The 16,227-nt window shown below is 39.6% G+C and overlaps 1 long non-coding RNA gene across 1 annotated transcript in view; it reads left to right on the top strand.

The window, feature by feature from the left end:
• Positions 1–15,867: 15,867 nt before the first annotated feature.
• The window catches only part of LOC127230004 (uncharacterized), a 1,922-nt gene continuing 1,562 nt past the window's right edge, over positions 15,868–16,227 (top strand). Inside the window, exon 1 of the long non-coding RNA XR_007835161.1 lies at positions 15,868–16,049. This is a non-coding gene — a long non-coding RNA (uncharacterized LOC127230004). The remainder of the gene's footprint in view (positions 16,050–16,227) is intronic.

Below are 16,227 nucleotides of genomic sequence, written 5' to 3'. Positions count from 1 at the left end.
AGAAAATGTTGTCTATAAATGGAGACATAAGAGGGCATAATTTTGTACAGTTTTGCTTTTGGAGAATTTAATTGCTCTTGAAACCTGTCTTTGAGCTTCCAGATTTTGTGAGCAGTTTGGCAACAGAAGTTTTAGAGAGGAATGGTAGTTTAATGTTAAGTGTTCTGGCATGTTCTAATACTACTTGTGGCTTTTTGGCAATACCTTGTGTCGGCGCTCTTTGTACTCTGTCTTTGTGGAATAATGGCTTCTAATTTTGAAAGCAAAGCATAAAATAGAGGGCTATATTGTTAGGCAGACATTCATTAGTGGTCAGAACCAATCTGTTGAGGAAGACATGTTTAGTGTGCAAGAAACAGGGACATAATGAAAGGTAAATAGATGAGAAATGTATGCCTCTTAAGATTTGGGGAAAGAAACAGTCTCTCCAAGTGCTTTGATGACCTAAAACAATTCCCTTTTCATATAGTCAAGTGCACAGCTACAATGTTTATGGAATAGCTCGTTTTCATTTGTATAAATAGAGGGAAACTTTTGCTCCTTCCAAAAGATTATATTATATATTTTAACTAGTGACAAATGACGGTAAAGTATTAGTTTAGGGCCCAGTTTAAAATCTGGGCAATCGTTAAAATAGTATTACCATCCTTAACTAGGAATCTCTCCATGTGCAAACAATGACAAGGGTGATGCTAGTGGCCACTTGCCCTTGGCTTACCCTGCATCTCATACCCTTAACATAAGTGCTACATTAAAATTTTCTCTCCTCTTTGTAGCTCAGCATTTCCTGGAAGCTGGCTGTCAATCAGCATTTATGTAAGATGTGTCCGTGCGTCCCTTCAATATTAAACCTCAGGGTAGAAAAAAGAAATGAAAGTGGAGGGGACTGTGGGCATGTGATGGGAAAGGCCAGGTGTGGAGTCATGCCGCATTCTTGACTTCAAGGATAATTAGCTGGTTAGAATTACACGGGGAACTAAAATCAAAGGAAGACTTACTTAGATTTGTTTGCTGAAACTGAAACAAGAGCGATAATTTTGAGATAATTGCTTTATTTATCCCCCAGTCCCCTCCATCAAACTGTTTTCTCTGGCAGCTACAGTCCCTATCTTTTAAGCTGTTATAAATATGTTATTTTTACATTAGGTACATTATATTAAATGATATGGATTATTAATACCATGAATTATCCATTTTAATTAATAATACAATTGAGAATGTTTATTTGTTCTAGAACTCTTAGAAAAAATTAAAATGTTCTTTAGTTGATGAGTTGGAAATGAATGAAATCTTGTAATCCTTTGTGGATTGAATGGGTTGTTTAAAATAGATTATGAGCACAGTGCCATAGTTGGAACAACATTTTAATTCTGAAATAGCACCACCTGCTTTGAGTGGTCTATCTTCATATATTTCTATTTGGTTTCTATATTGCATTAGCTTCTGTTTTCAACATCATTTTGGTAGAGAATAGTTTTTCGTAACAGAACAGCAGCTGACATATTTCTATGAACATGTAAAACCTAGGGGTGATTTTTTTTTCCTTGTTCTCGTAATGCCTAGTTTGCTTTCACAGCTCTCCTCTGAAGTGCAATACTGATGACTTATTTCTGTATAAATTGGCTGTGTTTTCATAGCTCTAGTATACCTCAGCAACAATTTAGCTTGCAAATCAACTTAGATGCTTCAAAATTGAAAACCAGTATATTGTAACATAGTTTGAGTGTAAGTCTTATTAGTGAGGTTGCACTTAACATTTGTTCAGGAAAGGAGAATATAATTTTCTCCTGCAGTTGTCATTTGTGTAATCCATTTTTCCAGCCTTTTCTCAGGCTAATGATATTCCATACCTTGATACAGCACTTATTTGTTTATTTAGCATAATATGGAGTGATACCTTGGAGAAAATTGGATTAGACATTCATATCAACTATCCCCAAAGTATTGCTAGTGTTCTGTGTCCTCTTACACAGAATCATTTATCTTTCCTGTACAGGTAATAAGTACAATGTTTCTATGATATATTTGGATATTTCAGATAAATTCACTTCCAAATATGGAGTTATTTCACATATGGACTGAAATTTGTTCTTGTAAATACCAAGACTTATCTGCATGCTTTGGGTGTGTCTCTATGTGAAGCTCCCAAATAGCATCAAGGTGGCCTCACCAAAGTACACATGTTAGTAATAGGGGCTAAGTGTGGATGGTGGGGAATGCCACCTGAGACCTTTGATCATTAAATGCTATTAGCACACTAAACAGGAATTTGGTAAATTTAAAAACTGTTGATTTGTGGAATGTCTGAATAATTTATCATTTGTCTTGGAATTGCATTGGGTAATTTATTTGAATTATATGATTAGATAGTGAGATTTATAAACAAGTTTTTACAAATAAAGACCAAGGTTGTGATGTTTAATAGAAACAAAATTACTATTTAAAGGAAATAGTAGAGTTACAGCATATCACATTTTGTAATTATTTTTTTGATCTTGTTCTTTTAAGAATAAATTTAGCACCATTTTCAGCCACTGGTATCAAGCTCTTCATTATAGAAAGTATACAGCTGTATGTAACACTTGTCGTTATTGAAAATGAGGCTCTGGGTATAGGTGGAGAAGAAAGGCTTTGAGAAAGAATTACTTTGCAGAATATCTGTGCTACCTAAGGAATAGAGCAAGAAACTGGACTTAGTGAATTACAACATTTATTATCAATAAAGTTGGTAGCTGACCCCTCCCCATAAAATAATTTTACTGAAGGCAGTGTAGTTAGGCTAGCATTGCAAGAACAAGTTCTTCTCTGTGAATTGTTACACATTAGTGTGTTCTTGCTCTAATATGAAATACTATTTAATTGTGAGTAATAGACTTGTGTTCTCCATACTGATTGGAACCTACAGAAACTCCGGGCTAAAGCATTATGGCAAGCTCAAAGCATAGCACAAATGTAAAGAAAATGTTAGGAAGGCACAAGTAGGGTTCTTTCTTTGTTTACCTTAAGCTTAGCAGTGTGTCCTTTTTTTAAACCATAATAGAATTGTTGAATTTAAACATAAGAGGATTGAGGTTTGCTTTCTTTTTCTCCTAAGCATAAACAGTGATTATATATATATATATATATATATATATATGTGTGTGTGTGTGTGTGTGTGTGTGTGTGTGTGTGTGTAACATATATATATATGTTACACACACACACACACACACACACACACCCATCATTCAGGTTTATCAAGTTGTTTCATATCTGTTGTGAGCTGGATTTACTATTAGGATTCAAGTTTCACTAAAGGTATTCAAATGCACTAGAACTCTTCATCTTATATGAAATATTTACAGTGGGGGCACTCTTGAAAATATTAAGATCCATCCTTTTTTGGAGGAATAGGTTTTGGCTCATTAATTAAAAAGGTTGTACTAAATGTTCTCTAGTGGAAATAGCTAAAGTGTGCTTTTTAAGAAATACATCATCCATAAATAAAATCAATTGAGGTATCAGTAATTAAATTGTAATTCCATGAAGGAAGGAAGTGGTAAGAGAGATGAAGCTAACTGTGGCCGTTTTCTCTTTAAGAATCACAGTTCATATTGGATTCCTGACTGCCTATGGAAGGAGGTGATTTGGAAGACAGGGAGGTAATACTGTCTATCATCAAGAGCACTTTTCTCTGAAATCCTGAACCTTTACCATACATGAGAAATCTATCCAATAGACGGTGGTTTAATTTTGAGCTATGGGAACCATCCTGTTTTTCTCTGCTAACTTTCGGAGTCTGCTTCTCCCAGGGCCAAAGGCTGTGTTTAGAGAGCTGAGAAATAGCATTTCGGCCTACTCAGCACCCTTAAAATAGCTTCTTTCTGCGAATTAGATCTGCGATGGTGTCCTGCACAGCTCCAGCACATGACATTTCAGTTTGGGATTGACATGGGCTCAGCCTGTTGTCCAACTGTCCTCATTTACCTCCTGTTCCTTTGTTGCATTTACCTAGGGGTGTATTCTTCATGGTGGTTGACTGCAAGCCCAGCACAGCACAGGGGAAGACTTGCAAGTTGGCCCTGGGATGCTGAGACCCCAGCAAGAGAGTGGCTGGAGATAGCAGGCCATGGTTTCTTTGCTTGGTTCCAGCCTGAGCTCTATGGGTTTTCAGAAACCCTGGCCAGGCTTTCCCTTCCCACCACACTAGGTTGGCTACTGTGTGCTCTGCAGCTGTCGTAGGAGCTTACACAGAATAGAAGGCCCTGCTACATTCTGGATGGCATCTCTGATAGTTTACCCATGTACATTTTTATCTTCAAACCTGATGCTAGCATTGAAATCTCAGATTCCTGAAAACAGCATTGAGCTTCAACTGTATCTTCAGGAGAGGCTCTGTCTTCTGGCCTTGTGTTACCATGTTGTCCATGAAGGTTCCGTTATAAATCAGTCCATTCAGAAGAGCAATTACTTTGTCTAGGAATGTTGACACAGACCTCAATTGTTTAGTAGTATTTATATGTTTGTTTTTCTTATTTTAAAGAAAGGCAACATTTTCCCTGTCACATATTTCTAGCCCTTGACCTATATGTAGTAAAGGGCTTCATGGTGTCTAATTATATAATTGGAAAATGGTAAGAAATGTGGTAGCTCAAATTGATTTCTTCCACTAAAGATACTGGAGCACATTTCCAATTGCAGACCTTCAGAAAAGACTCCGGGTAGTCTGGAAGTGTAGTGATGTTTGGGGGAACCCTGGAGAAGTGAGAGGAATATTAGTTTCAAATTCCTTTCTCCATGTCTTCTCGCAGGGTGTCAGCAGCTGGGGAACTATTACAATATAGTCGGAAAATGCTGATAGCATTGTGCTTATTTGGAAAGCAGTTTTCATTGGCACAACTACTCCGTATTGTGACCATGACCAACTTCACACCTGGCATGGTTGGGTTATTACTCTTGCTTTTAATATAGCAATTGACAGTACAGCTTGTGTTTATAGAATACAGCATGTTTTCAAGCTGACTACTACAACATGACAAAGTTGAAATGTATTCATTAATAGAAGGAAAATGTAAAATTCAACACTTGGGCATCCAAGACCTTTCTGCCAATTTTTAAGGTCATTAAGTGTGATATTGACTTGTATGACACTATTTTTTTGTCATTGTTACAGTGATAGAATTGTAGAGTATTCTGGAACCCTTGTGTCTTCTTTGTTAATTTCAGATTTTGTTCTCTATAATGTTTTTCTGAAATGAAAAGTACAAAGTTTTTAGAGAATACAATTGGAGTCACAGGCTAACTTCCCACCCGTCAGGACAAGGGGAAGCAGCCTTGATTAATTTCAAGCTGTGAAAGGGGCAGGTAAAACTGTTCACAGCGGAAATTTACTAATGCACCAACCATTTAAATTAAATGTTTGTTAACATAATAGTGATGGCATTTTCTCCTCCTCCTCCTTGTGGTTTTGTCCAACTCGATGTTACAGCGGCCGTTGCACTGACTGTTAAGTGTTTAAATGATGACACCATTATGTGAAGTGATTTTGAAATGAGAGACTCCAGCCAGGAATTACATCTGCTCCCATCTCCTTCAAATCATACTCGATGGCAGTACAGATTATGATTGATTTGTTTGTGACAGATTGCAGGAAGCAGCCATTGATTTTTCAATATTTTACCTTAAAATTATTTACAGTTGTAACCATGGGGAGGTATTTCCATGGGCTGTCAGCCCCTGAAAGACTAAGATAATATTCCCTGCTCTCTGACAAGACAAATTACCTGTAATGAGTGCAGTAGCTGAAGGGTATACTTTTATTTTAAAATATGTCAATAACCCCAGTGACTAAACGAATATTGATTTAGCATAATGAAGCCTGAGTAATGTGAAAATGAGCTTTTTCAAGGGGCATGGTAAAGACTTTCTTTTTAGCTGGTTGTTAGAAGCTTTGCATTCCTCCCAGCTAGCTAGGGAAATGCAGTTTTCATAAGCAGCCCACAAAAATCGTGATGTCGCTTGTGCTAACTGGAGTCTTGATGCCGGGCCCTTGGTTTTTAGGGTTCTTCTCAAGTCTAATTCTGAGTCTTCATTTTAGTCATAGACTAGCTGCTGATTTTATTTGATGCTGTCTTTGACTGGCTTGATATTTTGACAGTTTCTGCATTAAAGTGAAAGTGTACACACAGCCATCTATAGATGACATGGGGTTGTATTAAGGTATTTCACATGGGTTGTTGTAGTATTTAACGTGCGTGCAGTATTTCATGGCAGGCCACCTCTGTCTTGACACTGGATTGTTTCCTCTGCAAGTGAAGATTAGTCCCCTGAGTGCTGCTTTTTAAACACCAGTGCAGACACCCATTTTTGTCAGATTTTGTTCCCTTCTTTCCTGTGATCCTAGACTTTTTATGAACTAAGATGTCAATATATAAAATCCTTTGTCCAGAAATAGATGCCATGTATTCATATATCAGAATGTGTAAAGATTTTAGGTCTGACTCCTATCTCCCTGTCCAGTGGTGGGAGAAAGGGTGGTGAATTAAGCTGGTGATGTTTATCAGGGAGAGACACATTCAGAGATAATAACCCAATGGTATTTCATGGGAGCCTAGATTGTTTTATGGTAACATACGTCATAAAATCAATATATAAAAACCTTTTTAGAAATTAAAAACGAGTTGATTTAAGGGAACTCTGGCCAACTGACTTGTTTCCCTATGAGTTGGCACTGGAAATGTGGAGAAAAAAATTGACAATTCAACCAATATTCAAGTGGAGAAAGGGTGAGCTGGAGAACACAGAATTATTGTTTCACATTTGCCCCAAGAATTGCCTCAGGTGTGGCGTGCGTGGCCTCTCACTTGCTTTTGTTGTTCCCTGCAGTAAACTGGGTACACTGTGAAAAGCTGTACCTGTGACTTCCTGAGCCTAAGGGTGTTATTTCTACATCACCTCCCTCACCCCAGGTTCTTTCTCTCTTCCTCTGAGGGGACTTTTGAAATAAAGAAATGTGAGGGATGTGCCATTGGAACCGGTAGCCTAAAGTCTTCAGCCGTTTAGATTGCATTTACAGTTTTTAAGTTAGTATAATAGCCATAAGTGTACATCTTTTAAGGGTAAAAATAGTTTTCCCTCGATACATTTTTATATAAGGTACCTTTTCTTCAGACCACTCTACGTTAAGCAAAACACCTCTATTGTTTAGTTTATATGGAGTAAAATAAAGCACTATTGTAGTAACTTACAACCTCATCACTTAGTATGTATTTCTTCATTTGACAATACATGGAAAATTATCTTTGTAAACTTAATTTAAATAGTTAAAATGAAGTTTGTTTCATTTTTGTTTTTTGTTTATGTTTTTGTTTTTTTAAGAAAATTATTCCTTTGAGTATTACACATTTCTCTATTTTGTCTCTTTCATTAAAAAAAAAAAAAAAAAAAAAAAATCCTGCCCCAGTTCTTTTGGGGAAGAACTATTTGTAGAAAACATTTTTGTTTTTAAATTACTCATGTGATCATATAGGTCTAGTTAGAAATAATAAAGCAAGAAAAACCTCTGCTTTCAAAATCTTTCTTGTTTGTATTAAGATGGTTTACTTTGACATGGTTCATACCAATCTACTTAATTTTTTTTTTCAGAATTCGCTTTACTATGTTCTACCTGACCTTCTATGATAACTTAATATAAGAACAAATTAGCATATAATTCTGTTTTCCATGTGACCTCCACTAATTGCAGGATTGTACCTCCCCTTACAGAGGAACTTTGGTCACTCATTCATACTAAAGCCTCAAGTGTTTGCAAAGACCCCATGCACTTTACTGACATGTTTGTTATGGAAACCATTTTAAAGTAGCAGTTAGAGGGGATACTTCACCCCATTATTAAGTTATTTAAATGCCTTCACAAGGTAGCATTTTCATTTGGTGTCCACGGTTGATTAGTGGTTTGTCTTCTCCCAAGCATGAAGCCGCATGGTCAAGCTAAGTTGGAGTCAGTGGTATACAAGATATTAAGGACTGACAATGATCATGACAAGTAATTATTATTTTTAGATCTGTTTCCATCTAGATTCAAAGGACATGGAGCACACCAGTGTTCAGGGATGCTGGCGTGCTTGGGGGTAGCTGTTTATAGACTACAGTATTCTCCCAGCTCCAGTCAGTTGTAGTGCAGGAGGGAGAATGCTTCTATATCACTAGTTTTATTGAAAATGCTTAATATTACAGAGGATTGTTGTATATTGCTGCTTTAATCAAAGAATAGGGAAAAATAAAATAAATTTTATGCTAATCCTTTTTGTTCTAAAATGTCTTTGTTTGATTAAATGAATATTGATGATTGAAAAAGTTTTAAAAATTGTTTGCTGTTGTGTTTTTCTAGCAACCAGTTATCATTAGGTAGATTCAAAATCACTTTCTAACCTGCCTCTGTTCTGGGAGATAAAAGATGATAGGCATCCACATATATTTTAATTCTCTATATTACTCCCCCTCTACCTCCAATAGGGCATTTTCTCCTGAATAAATATATCAGTGTAGCTCATATTCTGGCTGGGCAGAGCCCTCATTGTGTGGAACATTAGCTTTTGTAAAGAAGGCTGTCATCACTTTGACCTTTGGGCAGCTGTGATCTTCTTCCTTGCTTTCTGGGTATCCATTGTAGGAGCCTTTGTAGCATCAGTTAAAAAAAAAAAAAAAAAAAAAAAAAAAAAAAGGAAGAATTAATCTACAGAGGATGCCTCTAACCCTAGTGTCAAGGAACCAGGAGATTCAAAAATGTCAAGTGGTACAGAAATTGCTATGGGTTTTGTATGAGTGGTCCAGTTTGTACTTCATCCATCCCTGTAGTTGATACAAAGACTCTAAGCCCTGGGGTGATTTCTAAAGCTTAGAGCTCATGATAGCAAAACGAATTCAGTAACTAGAACATTTCCCTTGGGTTTTTTTTTGGGGGGGGGGTGGTTGTGTGTGTGTGTTTTGTTGTTACTGTCTGTTTGTTTGTTTTGACACAGTGTTTCTATATATCCCTGGATGTTCTGGAACTCTCTATGTAGAACAAGCAGGCCTCAAACTTACAGACATCTCCCTGCCTCTGCCTCTTGAGTGCCATTCCTCCTGCCTCCCCTTCTTAATTTTTTCTTTAATTAAACTTTATAGTTTGAGGTAATTGTAGATTAAAAAGTAGTGATACAAAATAATAGATATGTCCTTGAACGCTTTCCCCAGTTTTTCCCAGTAGTATTTTGCAGTCTATTTAATGCCATAGCCTGATTATTGATGTTAAATAATCAAGATAAGAACATTTCCATCACCACAAAAACCTCGCCTTTCTCCTTTGTGGCCATGCCTATTCACCACTGCCCCCCACCCTGTGGCTGTAACCATTAGTCTGCCCTCCATTCCTATGAATGTTGTCTAAGGACATCGGGTAATCTTTGTGATTGGCTTGTTTTATGAAGCTTCAGGTTGTGTGTGTCTGTTTTAACCACATCTCTTTCTATAGCAACTCAAAGCATAGGAGTGCCACAGTTTAACCCCTCATGGTTGGGGCATCATAGTTCTTTCTGGGCTTCTCTCTCTCTCTCTCTCTCTCTCTCTCTCTCTCTCTCTCTCTCTCTCTCTCTCTCTCTCCCTGTCCCCCCTCTCTCTATGTATATTTTCCTGGGATGTATAGTCATTAGTGGAATTGTGTAGTACACCTATATCTGTAGGTGATTATTTTCAAACTGTAATTGATTTTTGGAGAGCAAACAAGGCAAGGAGGGTATATATTTTTGTGGAATTTTTGTAACAACTATATTAGTTAATGATTTTAAATCATACAGGCTATCTGAAGTTATTTATAGTTAAGTAGAAGAACACAATGTTTCAGAATCTGGGTTTTGTTCATTCATGCTAAAAGGCATACTTTTTAGATATTCTCCCTCATTTTCTTGGTAAATTTTCCTGGGTGTGGAAAGGTGTACACACAATTGCTGCAAAGTTCACAGTTCACTCCAGAAACTGTGGGGCAGTTTTCCAGATTTAACAGAGACTGGACACCAAGACTCCACTAGGCCTTCTGGATCTATAGACTCCCATTTTGACCACTCCATCTCACCTGCAGAATTAACCACGTGGTGTCAGATTGGTGGGGATAGAGAAGGTGCTTTTAATTCATCTTGTGTACTTAATTAGAGAAAGAAAGAAGGAAGGAAAGAAAGAAACGAATGAAAAGAATGAACTAAAAAGTAAAAAAGTAATGTTTTTCAGGTATATGATCCCTAAGTAATATAGCTACTTTAATTTACACAATGCTAATGGGAAAAAAAATAGCTTTCATTCCCACACAGCCCTTCTGGGAGTTATACTCAGTTAAATTCTACTTACTGAGACATGATAATGTCTTCCAAAGCCATATGTGACTACTTGGTAAGACTATATTGAGCCATTGTCCTTACTAAGAAATTCATTTGCAGCCGGGGAATTAGTTTGGCTTGGGCTTGGTGATACAAACCTTTAATCCCAGCAGGAGGCAGAAGCATGCAGGTCTGAGTTTGAGGCTAGAAGTCAGAGTGAGAGCCAGAGCTACAAGGTGAGAGAGAGAGGGAGGGAGGGAGAGAGGGAGGGAGGGAGAGAGGGAGGGAGGGAGGGTGGGAGGGTGGGTGTACATACCACTACATTGTAAGTACAAGGTCAGAAGAAAGTGCTTAAGAGACTTTGGAAAACTGATGTAGGTCCCTTTAAGAAGAATTTGAATCTCTATCCCCAGTATAAACAGGCAAAGCATTCTGCCACTAGGACACATTCCCAGCCATCTTTTTACTTCTTCAAGTTTGACAAAGAATTCCCAGGTTTCCTGCAGTTGCAATCATCTTGCCTCAGCCCTTACTTTTGGGAATTACAAGTCTGTGTCTTCAAAAATATCTGAGTTATTTATAAATTTCTGAGTCACACACTTACTCCAAGTGGTTATAATACATATTAAAACTAAAATACTCGTGATTTTATATTTGGTAGTAATATTGATTCTGGTAGCTCCACATTTTCATAGGAATGGGCTCCCCTACTGGTCAACCAGTTTTACCATAGTTTCCTATTTTTCTTCCATACTACAAAATACTCCATTCACTTTTCAACAATCCTTCCTGGTCTGGTTTAACCCTGCCAGCCCTGTCTTGCCTCTTCTGCATGGGAAATGTTTCCTTTCTTAGTTTTCTGTCTCTGGGAAGCTGTGGACATGTCTACCTATCTGCTGTCTGCACGGTCTCATCCGAGATCCCATGCCATCTGATTGTTTTGCAATCACAGGGGCTTTTTGACAACTTGTAACCTACAGTTCTCATGAGTGTGCATATCACAGTGTCTCTGGCTTCTGCTGCTAGGCTCCATTTTGGACCTCAAAGATGCTTGCCCCTGGCACACTGCCCTCCACCTTGGCGCTCTCCATTGACTGGGCATAGGTGTATGACTTTGACTGCCTTCCCGTGTCTCCTCCCTGAGCCACTTCTTCTTCATCCCTCATTGCATCTCTCCTGCCTCAGTAACCCAGGCATCAAGTTTGTTGTAACAGTGTCATCTGTCCTCTGTCATCCTCACTTTCTTCTTTCCAATATTACTCCTTTTTAAACATCTATAGATCCAAGAGGTGTTTTTTTTTTTTTTTGTCTTTTTTGTTTTGTTTTGTTTTTTCCTATACATCTCTCCATGTTCTCTATAATACTTCTTTTAGCTTTTTTTCTTCCATAGACATGGTCTCACTATGTTGTGCTGGCAGTCCTGAAAAACTCATAGAGACCCACCTACCTCTGTATCCTCAGTGTTGGGATTCATGCTCAAGCTGTTAGTTTATTTGTTTTTTAGCCATTGTTCCATGTGCTGCAGTTTTGACAGTTTATAATGCAGCATCTCCTTGCTCCAGAAGGCTTTCCTTGGTCTGATACACGCATTAAAACACCTCTGTTTCTCTTGGATCTCTAGCATCTGTATTTTGTTCCCGTTTGAATTTTTCTCTCTGCTTGTTTTTCTCTTCTGTCCTCACACACCCTCTTCCTTATCCATCGGATTTGTTTGCCCGAGCAGTGTCTTAGTTGACCTGTGTTGCTATAACAGGGTGACAGGATGAGTAATTGGAAGGAAGAGGATTTACTTCCATAGTTCTGGAGGCTGGTGAAGGCCTTCACGGTCTGTCCTCACATAGCAGAGGGAGAAGAAGAACCCACTCTTTCAAGCTCTTTTTATAGCAGCATTAATCCATTCATGACATCTTCCCATTCAGAGATGCCTCCAAATGCTGTTGAGGGCTGCATTTCTAACACAAGAGCTTTGGAGGTGACAGGATCACTCAGGCCACAGTAGTTCCCTTAGCTTTAAATGTCTGCCTTGCTGTCTCGATTTGGCCCCAGCTCTAGCTGTTCAAAGTGCACTTCTGCTCCTTGCAATGCCCTGTAATTTCCTCCAGACAGCTGGGGTGAAGAGCAGGGTAACAGGAACTGTAGCCTTCAGGGAAGTGTGGAGAGGAGGGGAAGCACACTGCAGCCTTTAGTGAAGCTTCAGCTTCAGCTCTGCACCTTCCCTGCCATCTCTACTCAGTGGGCCAGGATGGCCAGAGCTAGGTGTTGTGGGAGCTCAAATGAGCCTGACCATGGGTCAGCTGGGCTCTGACAGATGGAACCTTGCAGGTTAGACTAGGTTAAGAAGCTCTTCTACTGGGCAAATCCTCCCAGGTGCAGACTGGAATAGAATGTTCTGGCATATTTCACAGTACTTACTTTCTTTTTCCCCTGCCAGAAAGAAGCCCAAGGAAGATTTATCTCCAGTATTGGCTCTCTGGAGCTTGACGAAGTTCGTGGAGAGTCATCTCAACAGCATGGTTTCCAGCTGCCTGCACTCTCCTAGTTCTTCCTGGCCAAATTTGAATGCAAGACTCAAGCAGCTGGCCAGTCCCAGCCTGGGTTTTCCTACTGTGGGCATTTCCCAGAGGTCTCTGCTATGAACAGTCATTGTGTTTATCTCCCTGACTATCTCCAAATTAGGGGGTAGCATTTTTCTCTGAGGCCTCAGGTTGAATAGAAGTCATTTATTTTTCACATTGGTCAGTTTACTTCTCAGGGGTGATTCCAAGCTCTTTATATGCCAGGTGAAAATTATAAAGCAGCTTAAAAAAATAAACTGTGACAAAAGGAAAAAGTAGGAACAAAACAAAGCATGGAGAGACTTATAATTTGACATTATTCTTCATCCCAGTTTATGATTCTGTAATGTGTGAAAAATCTCCCCACAGTTTCTGCAGTTTAGATATGAAATGTTCTCCAAAACTATGGTGATATCTTTCTTGCACAAATAAAGCCTTTCTGGGGGTCAGAGAATGAAGCTTGCCACTAGCTAACCATAGAGGTCTGGAGGTCTGTACAGACAGGAAGTAATGTAGCTGGGCAGAATCAGGATATAAGCAGGGACAAACAGGAAATCACTCTCATCTCTGTGGAGACACTTAGCCACCATGTAGTGGAGGAAGGAATAACAGGTCCGGACCTTTCTTCAGTCAGATAAGACCACATGGAAATTCTTAGATTAATAGAGATGGGTTAATAATTAAGACAGCTAGCCAATAAGAAGCCCTAATCATAGGCTTTATAATTAATGTAGCATCTGTATGTTCATTTGAAGTTCAAGGACCTTGGGACCTATCAGGCCAGAAAACTCAGTCACTAGATCATGAGACTCTTAATCTCAGGGTCATGGGTTCAAGCCCCACATTGGGCGCCATTTTGTATGCATGAATTTTCACAGACCTGTGAGAATGGGGGGGGGGTGCCTAGAGGTTATCAGTGTTATGACCAGTGGGACTCTGGTCTCTTCTTTGTTCCCTGACTTGCAGTAAGAAGTTTGGCTCCATTATGCCCTCCTGCTGTGAATATGTGGCCTCACCATAGGCCCAAGGCAGGGAGCCCACTCATCAGGACTTAACCTCTAAAACCATGAGCCAAAATAAGCCCTTCCTCCTTGTAAGTTCCTTTCTCTGGGATCTCATTTCAGTGACAGGAATCTCGCAGCACATTAAAACTTCAAAACAAAGCAGTGGGCTCTAGCAGTGTTTCTACCTTGAAGACAGCATGGGAGTGAGAGTCAAGAAAATGAAGATTGGGGCAGGACAGCTCATCTTGCAGTTGTCTTACAGGTACAAAGTAAGGTTAAACTCTGGGTTGCTCAGAGAAGGAGAGTTGGGGTTTTCAGGATGTACTTGGTGCTGAGAACAGAGGTAACCTACATTCCCATCACCTACTCCAACTTTCTTTAGCCCAATCACTGCCTTCTACTATTAAACTCAACCAAAACAAGATACTATTACCCAGTATCTTTTGCTTCAGCTCCCATCAAAGTCAGTGTACAGTATCTACTGCAGACCCTTGTTTTCACTCTGAACATCCCCCAAAGAAAGTTGACAATAGGCTGATGTCCTGTGCTTACCTGGCATTTAAGTAGCTTGCACATTACAGCTGTGCTCTGGGACAGGTTATTAACAGCTACTGTGCCTTTGAGAGGACACTGAAGCAGACCGTGCAGATGTTATTTGAGCACACAAATGCATAAGCTGTGTTTGCTTTCCTAAGATCTCTTCTCACCTGAAGTGGAGTGTGTGTAAGTTCACAGTTAGCTTTTCATTTTGAAATTCCATTGTGAATAAATTTATCATCAGTTTTGAAGAAGATCGGTTTATCTTAGTTCATGCTAATGTTATGCCTGAGTTATTTACTATGGGCTTAGTTATTGACCTATTTTATTTGTCATTTTATGGCATACATATTTTCAGAAGAGATGCTTATATTAAGTTATATTTATTTATACTGCAGTGCATTAACCATAAAACTAAGTACACCCAAACCACTATGATCTGCAGCCCTCAGGAGAGGCTTTTCAGGATAGCCAAGTCCCCAGAATTAGCAGTGGCTGTTGGTGCTGAGGTTCTTGCTAAGGGAGCCTCTCCACCTCTGAAATAATGGGCAGGGTATCACAAATGTCTATGCTAACTCAGCATCATCAGTAGAAGCTGGACTGTGAAACTCGGTCCCTTAGAGGACTTGGTATCATTTTTGTTAGCCTTTCTGACATTTCTTAAACTGGTTCTGTGCCCTCCATTGCTGCCAGGGTTATTTCTCCTGGCCCTGCTTGTAGATCTCCTATGCCCTGGGCTTTGTGGGCTTGGAGACCAGGTAATAGAACTGGAGTCTGATGTGGAATGGTCATTTGCAAGCACTGAGTTAAAGACCGCCACTCACTTCTATGAGTTTTGTTTTGTTTTTAACCATTCAAGTGGCAGGATGGGAACTTGCCCTGGCTCCTCCTTTCCAGTTGTTGAGGTCCCATAGCCCCATTCTAACCAGGGGAGAGGAGCATTGAGATTTAAGCCTCAGATGTTGAACACACTCTAGAATAAGAAAGTCAGCTTTGAGACAGGCTGTACAAAAAGTTCAGTGTACTAAACAATGTCTTTATTTGTCTTGCCAGTTCTCTGTTATCTGTCTTTGTGGAGCTGGCAATGGAATGGAGAACCTTGTGCATGCTAGGCAAGCACTTTACCAGTGAGCACATCCTTAGCTCTTGTCCTTCACTTACAAATCCCAAGCAGACCTTCTTCCTGCTTGTACTCTGTTGGAACTAAATGTAATGCTTTAATTCTTTACAAAGTCTTTCTAGGCCCATAGTGACTCTGACTTTCCTGTCTGCTGTGCATGCTGTTATGGGTGCATTATACACCCTGTCCTGTTCTTGACATGGTCACTGTGAAAAGCTTTGGTGGGTGTGCCAGCAGGTAATCCTTAGGCTGGAAGCCTCGGGAATTTATAGGCCTGCTCCCTTTCACTTGCTCTAGCATCTCTGCCGGTTTGTCTCCTCAGGTCTTCAGGCACTCAGGAGTTAAGCTGTCCCCTTCTCTGAGATAGGAGACCAAAGGAGCCTAAGAATCAAGAAACTGGCCACAGGTCGAACCACGGTTGTCAGCTTCAGGTGGACCTGGACCCTCTGCTTTCAAGGCCCATGGGCTTTGCTTACTACTCCAAAATACAGGTGTGGCTGAATAATAGGTAAGACCTTGTTGTGACTGTGTAGATTGGCTGCCAGACTCTCTGCACATGAGGTATGCTAAGTCACAGTGAGGGAGGAGGAAGAGGGAATTTGATCCAAGGGCATGTGATCCCAAGGGGAGATGCTGCTGGACAGTGATGAAAACTGTTCATGTGGGATCTAATGACTGACTCCAAC

Source organism: Phodopus roborovskii, unplaced genomic scaffold, assembly GCF_943737965.1.
Source record: "Phodopus roborovskii unplaced genomic scaffold, PHOROB, whole genome shotgun sequence".
In the NCBI taxonomy this organism is placed as follows: Eukaryota; Metazoa; Chordata; class Mammalia; order Rodentia; family Cricetidae; genus Phodopus; species Phodopus roborovskii.
Note: the sequence above shows the minus strand (reverse complement) of the source record. Positions and strands in the feature narration are given on the sequence as shown.